This window comes from Callorhinus ursinus, unplaced genomic scaffold, assembly GCF_003265705.2.
Source record: "Callorhinus ursinus isolate GAN/ISIS: 27379988/994484 unplaced genomic scaffold, GSC_fseal_2.0 scaffold35, whole genome shotgun sequence".
NCBI classification, from domain to species: domain Eukaryota; kingdom Metazoa; phylum Chordata; class Mammalia; order Carnivora; family Otariidae; genus Callorhinus; species Callorhinus ursinus.
In genome coordinates, this window is record NW_027397097.1 from 4,802,403 (window position 1) to 4,816,393 (window position 13,991).

General features: G+C 57.1%; 1 protein-coding gene across 3 annotated transcripts in view; it reads right to left on the reverse strand.

Moving 5' to 3' along the window:
* GDPD5 (glycerophosphodiester phosphodiesterase domain containing 5) overlaps positions 1 to 9,275 on the reverse strand; it is an 82,848-nt gene extending 73,573 nt beyond the window's left edge. For all 3 annotated transcript variants that reach the window (XM_073879725.1, XM_025894465.2, XM_073879724.1), the window contains exon 1: positions 8,446 to 9,275. The gene's annotated coding sequence lies outside the window, so the exon portion shown is untranslated. The remainder of the gene's footprint in view (positions 1 to 8,445) is intronic.
* Positions 9,276 to 13,991: the final 4,716 nt, after the last annotated feature.

Below are 13,991 nucleotides of genomic sequence, written 5' to 3' on the forward strand. Positions count from 1 at the left end.
CGGTCCCCATCACTGGCCACTTCCTCCCCTGGCCACTGCGGCCCACTTCAGTCCTGGACGGTAACTGCTCCAGCGGCTGTGAGCTCTGAGTGTTGCCCACTGCTTTATGGGTCTGCCACACCCCTACTTCTAGCTGAGCAGCTCGCCTAGGGCTGAGACACCCTCTCTGGCAGGCCCAGAGCAGAGGAGACCAAGCACCACCCCGATGACCCCCTTTCTGCAGCCTTCTCCCTGAACAGCCCTTAGAGTCGCCTCTAAATACACGGGGAATGAATGAGGAAAGCAGGGCGGCTATGGGGATGCCGTTACCATTACTGAGCACCAGGCCTCCACCATGGCAGCCTGGGCCTGGCCCAGCACATGGAGTCCGCTGGAGGCACGGGCGGGACCAGGCCAGTGAAGAGAGGGCCGGGAGGCAGCATTCGGCTCCAGAGGAGGACAACAGAGGACAGTTTCTGAGTGGTCACTCTACAGGAGGGCACCAAGCGCTTCGTTCACTCCCCACAACAGCCCAAGAAGGACGTCCTATTTATGCATTTCCCAGAAGAGAAAATCAGTGCTCACAAAGCTGAAACGACGCACCCAGGGTCATATCGCCCATGAGTGACAGAGACGGGGCTCAGATGCAAGTTTTTTGGCCTATAAAACCCATGCTGGTAACTACCTTGAAATAATTTCACTGAACTGGCTTCCAGCAGAGGCAGCTCACTTAAATGGGGTCAATTATTGGTGAGGGCCAGACAGAGGCCTCCAATGTCTCCCCGTGACCCTCCCCTAGACGGAAAACAAAACAAAACAAAACAAAAACCCCTTCTGACATTCTTCAGTTCTCCCAGGTGGGACAGGGCCCCAAGCGGGCGGTGCAGCTGGGTGTCCAGGTTGGAAAAACAAGCAGATTCAGACAAGGCTTCATTGTTATGGAGGGCCTGGCGCTTTGGCCATTAAAACAAATCCCAGCAAAACAAAATGTTTGCTGCCTTGTCTTATCTCTCAGAGCAGGGGGGCAGGTAAGGGCTCCAAGACAGGGTGTTGATCCCTCCTCACACCTCCATCTAAGAGACCCAACGTCAGGTGGCTGGGGCAGGAGGAGCACCACTGGGGGGGGGGGGGGGGGGGTTCCAGAGTCTGACTGTGACCTTCTACTGCACACTGCTGACTCGTCAGTCAGGCATCGCGCTGGTGCTTTGTGTGTGTGGCCGCCTGCAGTCTCTGTAGCCCTTCCAGAGAAAGATGACTGGTTCTCCTATTTTCAGATTGAAGATCTCGAGGCTCAGAGAAGATACCGAGCAGGGAGCAGAGGAGGGTTGGAACCCAGGCTTATCAGACCGCAAAGTCTTCCGACTCCTCCGTTTCTCCAGGCAGGGAGCTCCCGGGGAGAGCAGTGCCCCAAAGGAGGGCACAGCCTGGAAGCAATGAGCTCCTGCTCATGGGGGTGTGCAGGTATCCTCCTGAGGATGCTGAAGATCGCAGGCCACAGAGGGTGGTGGCTGATTGTCAAGCCTGGGGAGCTGACATCACCTGGGAAGCTTTAAAAACTCCTAATGCCTCGGTCTTTGGCCCAGGCAGGACTTGTCAAAGTTTCCTAAATGATTCTAGTGTGCAGCAAAATTTGAGAGCCATGGGCCCAGATGCCCTCTAGAGCCTCTCCCACCCCACAAGCTCCCCGTCTGCCTCTTGAAGAAGAGAAAGGCTTTATTACTCAGAGCCCATTTTACAATAAGGGGTGAGGTCATGTCAAGGCCCCACAGCCAACCACGAGCACAGGCAGCCCCAGGGACCCCTGACTTCAGGGGGTCTCAGGGGCGAACTCCTTTAAGATACTTGGGGATCCTGGCTCCTGTCAGTGGAAGAAAACTTTCTCTTTGAGCCTCTTGGGTGGGAGGGTGAGACAAATTCTTCACAGCCTTTTTTCTTTTAATAGAGTCCACTTATTTAAAAACTAAATAGCCACAGGATTAATGCTGGAAGACCGACCACCTCTACCTGTGGGTGTGCTGTGGAAGCGAGAAGATAAAACAATTCTGAGCGAGGCCCGTTTATACTTTTCTACAGGAGATTTGTCCCAGGGCCTGGGAAGAGCTGAGACTCTCAGCCCACACTTCCTCCCCGCCTGCCTTCCCCGTACCCTCAAAGCAGAATGTCACAGATGGCGAGACGGCGTGTGGTGGTGGGAAGAGGGAAGCCTGTGGGGTCCAGCAGATCTGGCTTCTGCCTAAGCTCTGCTCCAGCCAGCTCCCCTGGGACAGGAGCCTCTCCTCTCTGAGCTCATTTAATTCCCAGTGCTGACTCCAAAGGGACGTGCATGGCGCCATGGTCCTTGTGTGTGTTTGCGTGCATGTGTGGTTAAAGGATACGTTCATACCCAGCTCTGGGGGCCCCACCTCCAGGAAGCCTTTCCCGACGCCCTCCCCACCCAGCACTAGACAACCCCAGCCCCCGGCCTTCCCTGCCACATTCTGTCCCACGCTGTGTTGTCATTGCTTCTGTGTCCTCCCCTCCCTCTCAGGCCATTCATTCATTCATTCCACAGAGCACCTGCCCTTTCCCTGGGATTCCTTCCATAGGCCCTTCCTGATCTCTGTCAAACTCCCTGCCGGATGCTGGGGATTGAGCTAATAATAGCAGGCATCGAGTACCTGTTGCGTGCTAGGTATTTTTCTGAGTGCTTTATACTTATAGTTCATTGACTCCTCACCCCAACCTTATGCACCAGGTGCTATAATCGTCCCCATTTTACAGACAGGGACACTGTGACCCAGAGAGGTTAAATCACTTGCCCAAGTCACATGGTTAAGAAGTACGTGCACTCAGGCTGTGGTTTGAGCATGACTCTATAACACGAGCCACAAACATCGATAGGACGGGCCCTGCCCCAGGAGCTCACGCTTCACAACTTGGAAGTTTTGTATGTGTGCTTACTTGTTTAATGTCTGTACCCTACCCCCCAGGCCAAAATCTCCAATCAAACCACATTTTGGATGTGCATGTGTGAGGCTGAGAGAGACAGACAGAGAGACCGGAAACAGACCAAATGAACACTGATTCCCTTTAAGGAAGGACTCACTCTCTGCCCAGCGTCTGCTGCTACCTGTAGGACCCAGACGGCCCCTCCCAACTGGGCCCCTGCTGCTGCGAACGCCTGAGAAGAACCAGGTCCCTGGCCATCCTGGTGCCGCCCCCTGTCCTGAACTTAGCTCCAGGCCCTCCATGTCTGACAGCTTCCTGTCTACAGGGAAGGCACGGGAACCCCAGCTCTCTGACACAGACTTTTCCCCAGGTAGGAAAGTGTCCTCCTCTGGGAAGTCCTTCTGCCTCCCCGCCCCCCGGCACACCCTCCCTCCTGGTATCACTGGCTGGACTCTTCAATCCCCTTCTTTCCGAGTCACTTCCTCATGGGGTTACTAAGGGGACAGGGGAGTGGACTCAGGCTGACCGAGCAGCCCCTGTGTGCCAGGCCTGGCCAGGCGCCTCCCTTCTGTCATCTCATTTAGCAACCCCCCCCAACACTGTTATTATCAGCCCCGTTTTACAGGGAAGGGACCAGAGGTACAGAGGTTGAGCAGCTCGCCCAAGGGGCTGCTTGAACTGCCTCCCCTGACCAGGGGATCGCTACTTTGTGCCAGGCGCTCAGTCAGGAGGGGAGAACCGGAGTGGCAGAGAATCTAGTCCTGACAGGCTGGCAAGGTTAACAGACCTACACAGCCTCCCTCCGCAGACCATAGCCCATGAGTGAGGGCTGTGGATCTGCAGAGAAGGAGGCTCAGATTCCGCCTGCTTGGGAGGAGTTGTGGAAGCTTCTGGTAGGAGGCATCTTCGGGTGTGGCTAGAAGCCTCACTGCTCTACTCCCAGTGACCACCACAACAGGAAGACAGGCAAGCCTTGGCCTCCAAAGTGCTGGTGCCCAGTGAATACTTGTCACCACCTCAGAGGCCACGAAGGAAGAAGGAGCTGCCCGGCCAGCTGCCCTGCCGATGACCCCACTGTGGCCCTGCCAACCTGGCCTGACCCCATTGGCTCCCAATCACAGGGTCTTGTCAGGCCGGCTAATGACTGTGCTGCCGGCAGCCCAGGCGGCCGCCCTCCCTCAGGGAAGGCAGCAGCTAACTACAGAGCCTGCTGGCCCCGACAGTGGCCAGGCCAAAAATCACAGCTGCCTGTCACACCACACATCCTCTGGCCGGATTGCTGTCATCTCCTCCTCTACCTTCCAGAGTCACAGAGGACACTGCAGAAGGCTGCAGCTCTGGGGGCTCAGACACCACCCCACTCACCACAGACATGGGCAAACAGGACCACAGAGGGGGCCTGGTTCACCCCCAGTCACACAGCCGGGGCCTGGACACCTGGTCTTTCCCTAGCCTTGAGAAGAAGACTCATTTCCAGCCGTTTTACACGCGAAGTATGCTCTCGAGGTACTCGGGTAAAGTTGAGGAGACAGGACATCTATTCAGTGGCAGATAGGAGCTTGTCTAGCTGCGTGACCTTGAACAAGACAATGTCCCTCTCTGAGCCCAGTTTCTGGGTGATAACACTGCTACCTCCCAGAGTTGTGAATGAGAGTGTCTATATAGTGCTTAGCACAGGGGCGCCTGGGTGGCTCGGTCGGTTAAGCGTCTGCCTTTGGCTCAGGTCCTGGGATCAAGTCCTGCATCAGTCTCTCTACCCAGCAGGAAGCCTGCTTCTCCCTCTGCCTGCCACTCCCCTTGCTTGTGCTCTCTCACGCGCTCTCCCTCTGACAAATAAATAAAATCCTTATAAAGTGCTTAGCACAGTGGCTCATAGTGAGTACTCAAGGGCATTAGCTACTGTTAATATCATCAGCATAGTGTTATGAATGAGTATGGAGATATTCTGCTGACTGTAAAATGTGATGCAAGGGTAGGTATTATTTATTACTATTCCCGTGGAGTGTTAAAAATTCAGAGATGTGACCAGAGGGTTAGATAATCCAGGGATGTTTCTGGGGGAAACTATGACCCAAGTTGGGCCTAGAGAGACAGGGAGGTCAGGAAAGCAGCAGCAAAGGGATAGCGATGGGGCTCCACGGGATAGGGCTAGGAGATGGGGATGAGCAATAAGCCAGAGGCCCATGCAGTGGCTGTGCTGGGCAAGGCCTTGAATGCACAACAAAGGGGCCTGGTCTTCATCTTGCAAGATGAAGATGGGGACTCCATAACGCTTTCCGAAATGTGAATTCCGTCTGACATTCAAGGCCCTGGCCACCCACCCCTCTTCTCCACACCCCTCAAACCCACAAACCCACAAACCCCAGTTTGAGCCCACAAACCCCAGTATGACTACCCCAGAGTGCTCCGCGCCCCTCTGCTTACTACACCATCTCATTTCCCCTGTTACTAGCCCACCCCATGTTTCATGTTCACAGTGAAGCACCCTTTCACCAAGTACCCATCATGCCATGTGCTTTACATATATGACCCATAACTACACTTATTTTACAGAGGAGGAAACAGCTCTGGCAGGGTCAGTGTCTTGCTCACCGTCTCACACAGGAAGTGGCATAGCCAGGATTCCACCTTGAACCAATGTCGGGACGCCCACTCTCTCTAGCAAATCGCCTCTTGTCCCAGGCCAGACACCTTCCTCCTCGATGAAGCCTTCTGGGTTACTCCAGTCCTCAAGAGCCTCTCCCTGCCAGCCTCCACCACCCATTTGGAATCAGAGGCCCGCAGCTTGATCCTCGCTCATCTAGCTTGGTTTCCATTGTTTCCTGTGGGTCTACCTTGCCCCCACCCCCAACAGGAAAAGAACCAGGGTTGATAATAGGTCACTTTTTTCCTGTCTTGTCCCCCTCCCCCCATATCCGAGACTTCTTACACCACTGATAGGACCCACCCACCTGCTCTGGCGGGGTTCAGAAGCTCAGCTGAGCACAGAGCAATTTCCCCCAAGCCTGCCTCCCAGTTCATGAGGGGAGCCATAAATTATTCACTGTACCTTTGTGCCTACGGAGGCCAGACAATGGGCCACAGAGGGAAGGAGCACTAGCTCCCCCCAACCCCAGAAGCCAACAGCCCTGGGGTGAGGGGGTCAGAATCTAGAGCCCCTTACCAGGGTCCCCAAGCAGATTCTAGAGGGCTGTGGAACAGGGAAGCAGCCAGGGGAGCGTGACCCAGGACTCCCAGCTGAGCAAACCCAAGTCTGTGAGCCTGCAACTGAGCTTTCTAATCTAAGGCAAGCCTGAAAATTTCCTGGTCAAAACTCAAGCTTCCTTCCTTTATAGGGAAGGAAATAGGTATTTGGCCAAGCACTATATATTTATATCTCATTTCATCCTCATAACAACCTTGTAAAGGAGAAATTCTAATTTACAGAGAAGCCAGGGCTTTGAGGAGTGAAGTGCTCTGCCCAGCGCCACATGGTGAGTGGGAAGCGGAGCAGATTCACGCCCACCTGGTCTGTCTGACTTCGCGCGGTCTGTCTGCACTGTTTAGCCCACCCAGTTGGGAGCTAGTCGCCCCACTGCCTTTTCCATCTGGGTAACTTCCAGAGCACCTGGCATGAGTCGACTAAGTTTCTGAACCAAACTCAAAGGCCCTGGGTACGTGGCTTCATCGCTCTGAGCCTCAGTTTCCCACACGTGGTAGCCATTAGTAACAAGCCCATTCTTGGCAGACATGAAAATCTCTAGAGTACTTGACAGTTTGCCAGGTGTGATGGCCCCATTATCTGAGCAGGTAACACACAGCGTGCCTTGACCCCATTTTACAGGTGAGGCTTGGAGCCATGGATGCATCGGAGAGGTCCCGGGTGCCTCCCCAACCCTCATTCTGCCTCGCTCCAGGTTCCAGGTTCTTTCCACCACACCATGAAATGAGATCACAGGTGTGAAATTATCTCACCAAAGAGGATCTTTGTTTAGATGCAGGGATTATTATGAGAATTTGAATCCTCACCGATGGGAGTGGGGGGAATGCCAAGCCCCTCAGTTACCTTCTCTTCTGGTGCCCCCAACCCCTCCAGCCCCTGCAACTGAGTTTCCAGCCTTCAGCTGACCTCTCTACCTTCCTCTACCTCCCAGGGGCTTTCCAAGGTTGTTTCCCCTAGACTCCAGGAAGCTGGGCACAGCAGGGATTAACTAGTCCCAGCCAAGGCCATGGGGCTCAGACCAAGGCCACATCCCCTCCCCCTCCCACCTCAGAACAAGAGCCCACAGAGTTCATGCCAACCTATCTTTCACAACACCCCTCTTTTTGCATGGCCCCAGGGGGGCAACAGAAGGAGCCCCTGCCTCGGAATCCAGACTCACAGGACTGTGCCCCCAGACCTGCAGCCCCAGCCTTGAGACCTTGAGCAAGCCCCTCCCCTCCGGGGCCAGAGGTGTCTGGCAGGTTCCCCTGCCCAGGAGAAGCTGAGGTCGGACCTTCAGTCTGGGCCAAAGGCAACAGGGCTGCTGGCTTGCCTTGGGCCCCAGCAACAACCACACAGACTCTCAAAGCAGCCTCAGAAGTGGTCACCCTGACCTCACATCAGGGGTGGGAAAGCCCCAGCCACCCACCCAGAAGATGCTAACTGGGAGTAGATACGTTGAAGGACGTTTGGGAAGGTTTTCGAAAGCATACCTCTGGCTCAACCACTTACTTACTTTAGGCCCCAGGGCAATTGGCACCCCCCACCCCCCAGCCTCCCATGGCCCATGGATAATGTGAAGGATGGGGGCAGGTGAGTGCTGAGAGGCCTCACCTCCCCAGCTCTGATGGGCTCTGACTTGGGGACCTCTAGAGTGAGTTTTCCCAACATGTAAGCAGCATCTCAGGATGCCATGGTGTCTTAGGGACCCCAGAGACTGGCACACAGGGGCAAGGGGCCAAGGCTCCCTGGTCTCAGGCCCACAAGGAGGGAAGCCGAGGAACTGGGAAGCTTCTCACTTCTGCCCACAACTCTGGGTCACCTTTCCTGGGACGTGACTTGGCCATGGAGTGGGAGGGAAGGAGGCCAGAGGAAGCCACCTCCTGGGCCTCAGGGATCAGCTCTGGATGCCCCAGTGGCCCCACCTTGACCCCTCCCCATCACCTCCTGCCTGGCGGCTATCCACTTCCTTTCTCTCTCCCTTCTCTGCTTCTTTCCCTCTCCACCCTAACCCTCCCACCCATTCTCAACCCCAGAGTGAAAGAGCAGGGTCACTCAACCCCGCTGAGCCTCAGCTTCCCCATCTGTAAGAACCCGTAACAATACACAACACCTTTTTATGTCACGGAGTTGTAGCTAGCGGTACAGGAGGGACCATTTGCGCAAGGGTGGGGCGCGGACCCGCACACAATGGGCGCTCAATAAGTGCCGGTTTTCTCCCTTCCCCCGCCCTTTCCCGCCCCCTCTCCTACCCAGCTCCAGCCCGAGCTAGTGACCGGTACACGCCCGCGGCTGGCCCCGGCGCTGCCCCGCTGGGGTCGAAGGCCGCCCTTGCCGGGCATCCGGGGCTCTCTCACCTGCAGCCCTCGGCTCTGGCCGGCCGCCGGGCCAGGGGGGGAGCCCTGTGCTCCCTTCTTCGGGGCAAGCGCTGAGCCCCTCGCCTGAGGCGGCAGAAAAGGTGGCAGCTTCGGCTCGCAGCACCAGCTCGGTCCGGCTCAGTCCGACTGCCCAGCCCGCCTGGGACTCCTCACGGGGCGCTGGACCCGGGCCGGGGCTTCCTGGGCGTTCGCACGGTCCCAAGTCCGAAACACCCGGCGAAGGCAGCTGAAGCTTCAGGTCTCGGGAGCCCGAGCCTGGGGGCTTCTGCGCTCCTTTGCACTCAGTCGGGGGGCTGCTGGGCACCTGCCTTAAGCTGGGTCTCAGGCGGAGGGCTCCGACACACACTATAGAAAGGCTGGGACCAAGCCCGCAACCATGGACCCGTATGGTGGGCCAGGAGCGTCCCGCCCCGATTGGGTCGGGGGCTCAGGGCGTCCCCGCCACAACGCCCGGGATCGCGGGGCTGGGAGCGTCCCGGCGCAGAACCCCTGGCTGGGACAGGCGGGGCAGGGCAAGGCGCAGGCAGGGACGCTCGCAGCCGCGGCGGCCGGAGCCCGGCGGGGAAGTCTTCCCAGGTCCGGACTCGGCTCGCTCTGCAAAATGGGGCGGACTTCGGCGCGGCGGCTGACTCCGGAGCTCCGGGCCGCGGCTCCACTTCCTCCTCTTCCCCGCGGCTCGCTCGCGGCTCGCTCAGCCCCGCGCGGCAGCCGCTGCCACCCCCGCTGCTGTCATCCCTGCGGCCCACCCCCACAGGAGCGGCAGCCGGAGCCGAGCCCAGCCGAGGCAGCGCCGCCCAGCGCCTGAGCGCCCGCCGGCGCGGCCCCGACCGAAAGGGGCGGGGTCAGCCGGCGCCCCGCCCTCGCCCGGGCCACGGGCAGGGGGCGGGCACGCCCCAGATCCCCTCCTTCGACCCCGCGAGTCGGGCAAGCAGGAGCCAATGGGAGAGCGGGAAAAGAGCGGCGCTCTGCGGAACGTGTACTCTAGCCCGGGGAGGGCGGGGCCGACAGGGAAGAGGTTGCGGCTGGGGAGAGGACAATGGAGGGGTGGGGGTTTGTAAAGAGTGGAACAGGGTACAGGGTCACCTGGGGACCCGGATGGTGGGAGAGGCTATGACAGCTGGTTTGTGTGGGATGGGGGCGTGGGAGCTACCGTGCGTTGGGGAGTGGGGAGTCAGGAGATAAGAACAGGGGTTGGGGTAGGAAAAGAAACAGGATGGAGGTGAGGTGGGGTTATTCGTGGGTAGTGGAGTCTCCAAGGGATAGGGGAGCTCTCCGGGGTGGTGGGACAGCGCCCTCGTAGTACTGTCCCCGCCTCCCCAGCTTCTAGGGCTCAGCGCGCGGAGGTGAACGTTGGAAGCTGTGAAATACTCAGATTTCTGGAAGCGGTGAAAAACAAGTTTTTGGAAAATAAAGAGCGGACTTTACTTTCTTTTTTTAAGAGCGGATCTTTCTTCAACATTTCCCCCTTCCCAGCGCCCATCCGCGGGAGAGTCGATGTCAGTTTTTAGAAATACGAAGTCAAAAGCAGTGTGTGAAGATAGCACACACATACACGTACACACTCCTCTTGAATAATGACGTATCTGCCGTCTGCTCCAGCCCTTCCCCTCCCTTCTCCTCCCCTCCCCTTTCCCTCCCCCAGCGCCCTGGGGCAGGAGCTGTGTCTGATAATCTCCAAGAGTCCCCAGCCGACTGTACAGGGCAGGGCACAGGGCAGGCGTTGGAGATTTTTGATGTATGAATGAATGAGTGTTGATGTGCCGCTGGGGCCATGTGAAAGCCACTAATTGGTCTGGGGAGCAAAGGAATGGAGGCTGCACAGTACAGCTTTTCTGTAAGCCTCACATCAACCTTACACAGTAGGTACCCCATTTCACTGAGGAGGACACCAAAGCACAGAGAGGCCAAGTGATGTTCCCAAGACCATATGCCAGGCACAGGATTCTATCCACTCATCACTATCACTTTCTAGGGTGGAGCTGTGTGGCTTTGACCGGGTTACTCGACCTTTCTGAGCCTCTGGTTCCTCATCTGTAAAAGGGATATAAAGATGCTGCTACTTGGCAGGGACTGGGCAGGCACCAGACTTCAAAAGGTGGAGGGAAGGTTATTCCCAGCAGAGGAGACAGCATATGCAAAGGCAGGAGTCACTCCTGGGGATCCCTGGCCTATTCTGGAGGATTCCTGGCCTATTCCGGAGGACTAGGAGAGGCTTCCAGGAGGGAGTAACAGGCAGGCTCAGGCCAGAAGGAGGGGTTAGCTAGGTTGTGGGGGGAACCTCAGGAAATGGACAGTGCTCTGGGCAGAGAAGCCAGCCTGGGCAAAACCCTGGAGGTGAGGGAGAGCATTCCTCGTTGAAGAACCCAGAGTTCAGGGTGGCTAGAGCTCCCAGGGAAGGAACAGCAGACCTGATGGGAAGAGAAGAGTCTGGTGGGGCCAGACAGGAGGGAGTTCAGACTTTCTTCTAAGGGCCAAGAACTCTCTTGGGGTCTCGCTCATGATCCCAAACCCAGCAGGGTTATTCTGAGGCCCCAGCCTGGACTCACTGGTTGTCAGAGGGGTGCCCTGGAAGTTTTTAAGCCAGGCATTGATATGGGAAAGACTTTGTAGGGAAACCAGTTAGCATGAAAACACTTACAGCCCACAGGAGGCAAATGCTCTGGGGCCTACACAGTGAAGGGTTGGAGTCCTCAATGAGGTCTGGGCCCAGAGGCTCTGCCTCATCCCCTCTTGAGAGTGCACCAGCCATAGAGTCTGGTTGGAAGAACAAGGAGGAGAGTGAGCTGGAGGCAGAGGTCCAGGCTCGGGGGAGGGGGCGCCCTCTCTTGGCCAAGTCCAGGGGTTGGGGTGCGGAGGTTGGTCCCAGGAAGCTCACACCGGTGGCTGTGGTAGGACTGGAAGGAGGCTATTTTGCAAAGAAAACTTTGACTTCTTCCTCTGCTCAGAATCCTCTGTGGCTCCCAGTTGCCAGCATGATCAAGTCCTAAATCCCTAGTCTGGTGTTAGAAGCCCTCCATTATTGCTCTCCGCCAGCCTCACCAGCCTCATCTCCCAATCACTTCCCTCTCCCCTTGTACTAAACTTCTCTCAGCTCTGTGCACAAGCAGGTTGCAGTCTGTCCTTTGCGTGGGGTTGCTCTTACTGTTCTCCTTGCCTGGGACCCCATATTCCTTTTCTCTCCTGAGCAATTTCTACTTCCCTGCTGGACTGAAGAGAAGGAACTTTAGGGCAAATGCCCATCTGCCCTCTTTCCTGCTATATCCTTAGAGCCTAGCACAGAGCCTGCCACATAGTAGGTACTCAGGAAGTAACTGTTGAATGAATGTCCCATCTCTCAAATCAAGTGTCTCCTTGCTGAGAAGGCTTCCTGAACTCCCCCCAGGGAGTCTGCCTCTGGTATGAGATCTCTTGGCTGGAAGGCGTGCTCATTACATATTTCATGTCTAGTTGGCCCCACTGGGCTGGGAGCACCTCCATGGCAGCGTGCCCCCACCCACCAGCAGCCAGCAGAGTGCAGAGCAGGCCCCTGGAAGACCTCAACACTGGGGAATGAATGAGGCTCTCAGAGCTCGCTCTCTGCCCCCTGGGAGAGCTTCCTAGGCGGGTCAGATGAGCAGAATGCCAGAATGAAAAAGAGCTTTCAGAACAGCCCCACCATCACCCCTGAGGCCCAGGAGAAGAGTGCCCAAGGTCACCAGGAGGTGACCAGCAAACAGTTCTCAGACACCCACATTCGCCCTCTGGCTACCCTCCCAGGGGGAGGGAGTCTCCTGAGCTGGGAGAATCGGGCCTTTTTGCCACCGGAGAGACCCACAAAGTGAGACAGATTCACGGTCATGGCAGCTTGTCTGGGAGGGTGATGGAGGGCTCGGAGACGGGCTCTGAACCTGGGTGTCGGGGACTGACAGAAGAGGCTCAGCCTCATGCCCCAGCGCTCCCTGAGCCCCCCACCCCCCTTATGGCCTTCTGACCAGAGGCGGTAGCCACCACCCTGTTGGCACCGCTCCTTTGTATTCTCATCGCAAAGATTCACTTTTATGCCTACATTTGTAGTAGGAATCTTCCATTCTTTTTCCTAAACAGGGCCACCAAATTGTATATGACTTCACACCCCATGAGCTCCGCTTCCCACAGATCCTTTTGGCACACCCACCACAAGCAGCCGCTGTCGGGGGGCGGGGTGGGGGAGTGCCCCGGGGCCTCAGGCAGAAGCCCCACCACCCTCCTGCTGGTGGGGCTGGGAGGCTCAGCTGAACTCACAATACAGGCTGATTTCTGACCTCTCTGCCTCTGCCAGCCTGGATTCCTTGGCCGTGGAATTTCCTCCGTCCTTCAGGGGCCCTCCGAGAAGCCTGCCTGACTCCCCCAGTGGGAAGCACAGGGTGGTCCGCTGAAGCAGGTGAGGTTGGACGCCTGGGCAGGAAGAGCATCCAAACCCTGGCTGGCCTTCAAGGACGGTGGGACTGGGGAAGAGTGTGTGCTGAGTGGGGAGTGGATGGGGTGCAGGAGGGGCAACAAAGTCACTTACCCACACTGGAGGCAACGTCGGATGTAGGGCACGTGGGACGTGATGCTGGGGCTGGCCCAGTCACCTCCTGTCTCTCTGCCTCAGTGTCCTCATGAGTAAGATGGAGATGAACATGGCGGCCCCTCAAAGGCCATGAGGACTAAAACGCTCAGTCAGCGAGGCCCGAGGTAGCATGGAGTTGGGGAGGGAGGGAGACACATCGGTCCCATAGTACCCAGGCGGAAAGGTCAAGAGAGCCCATGGCTGGAGAGGTAGACAGGGAGACCTGTCCCTCAGGTCTTTGTCACAGAGTTTGGCTTCTGTGCTGCCAGCAGAGGGGTGTGTTGGGAGGGTTTAGGCAGGGGACTGAGTCAGCTTGGTTTCTCAGAGCTCGCCCTGGTGACTCTTTGGAGAAGAGTGAGGCAGGGAGAGCAGCTGGGGCCTCTTCTGAGAGTCCCGATGACAAGGAGAGATGAGGGTCTGAGCTGGGTGGGTGTGGAGGGCTCAAGAACATTTAGGGGGAAAGAAGCAAGCTACTGACTGTGTCTATGTGGGATAAGGGAGAGAGAGAATTTGTGGGGTTTTGCTCTATCTTTGGGGTAAGAGGGGACCAGCCCCAGGGAGGGAATGTGGTTCACAAGGAGGCAGCAGGAAACCCCACAGGGGATGGAGCCCAGGACAGAGTCAGAGAAAAACTGATCAGAGAAGGGGAGAAGGTTGGCAGGCCTGGAGCATCAGGACTGAATCATCAGGGTCAGCAGCTGGGGACTGAGGGTGGTTCCCGGGAGAGGTGAAGGCAGGAGCAGGGGTGCATGTGGACACGGTGTGGGTGGCCTTTTCCAGGGTCGCTGGCAAAGGGGGCACACTTGGGTGGCAGCTGGGCAGGAAGCAGAGGTGGAGGCTTTGAGTTTTTGTTTTTGGAGGAGGACCTAAAGCCTAAAGCCATGTGAAGGAGAGGCGGTAGCAGTGTGCTAGAGAGACAGGGCACTGACCAGAGACGGAGGAGAGACGGCACTTC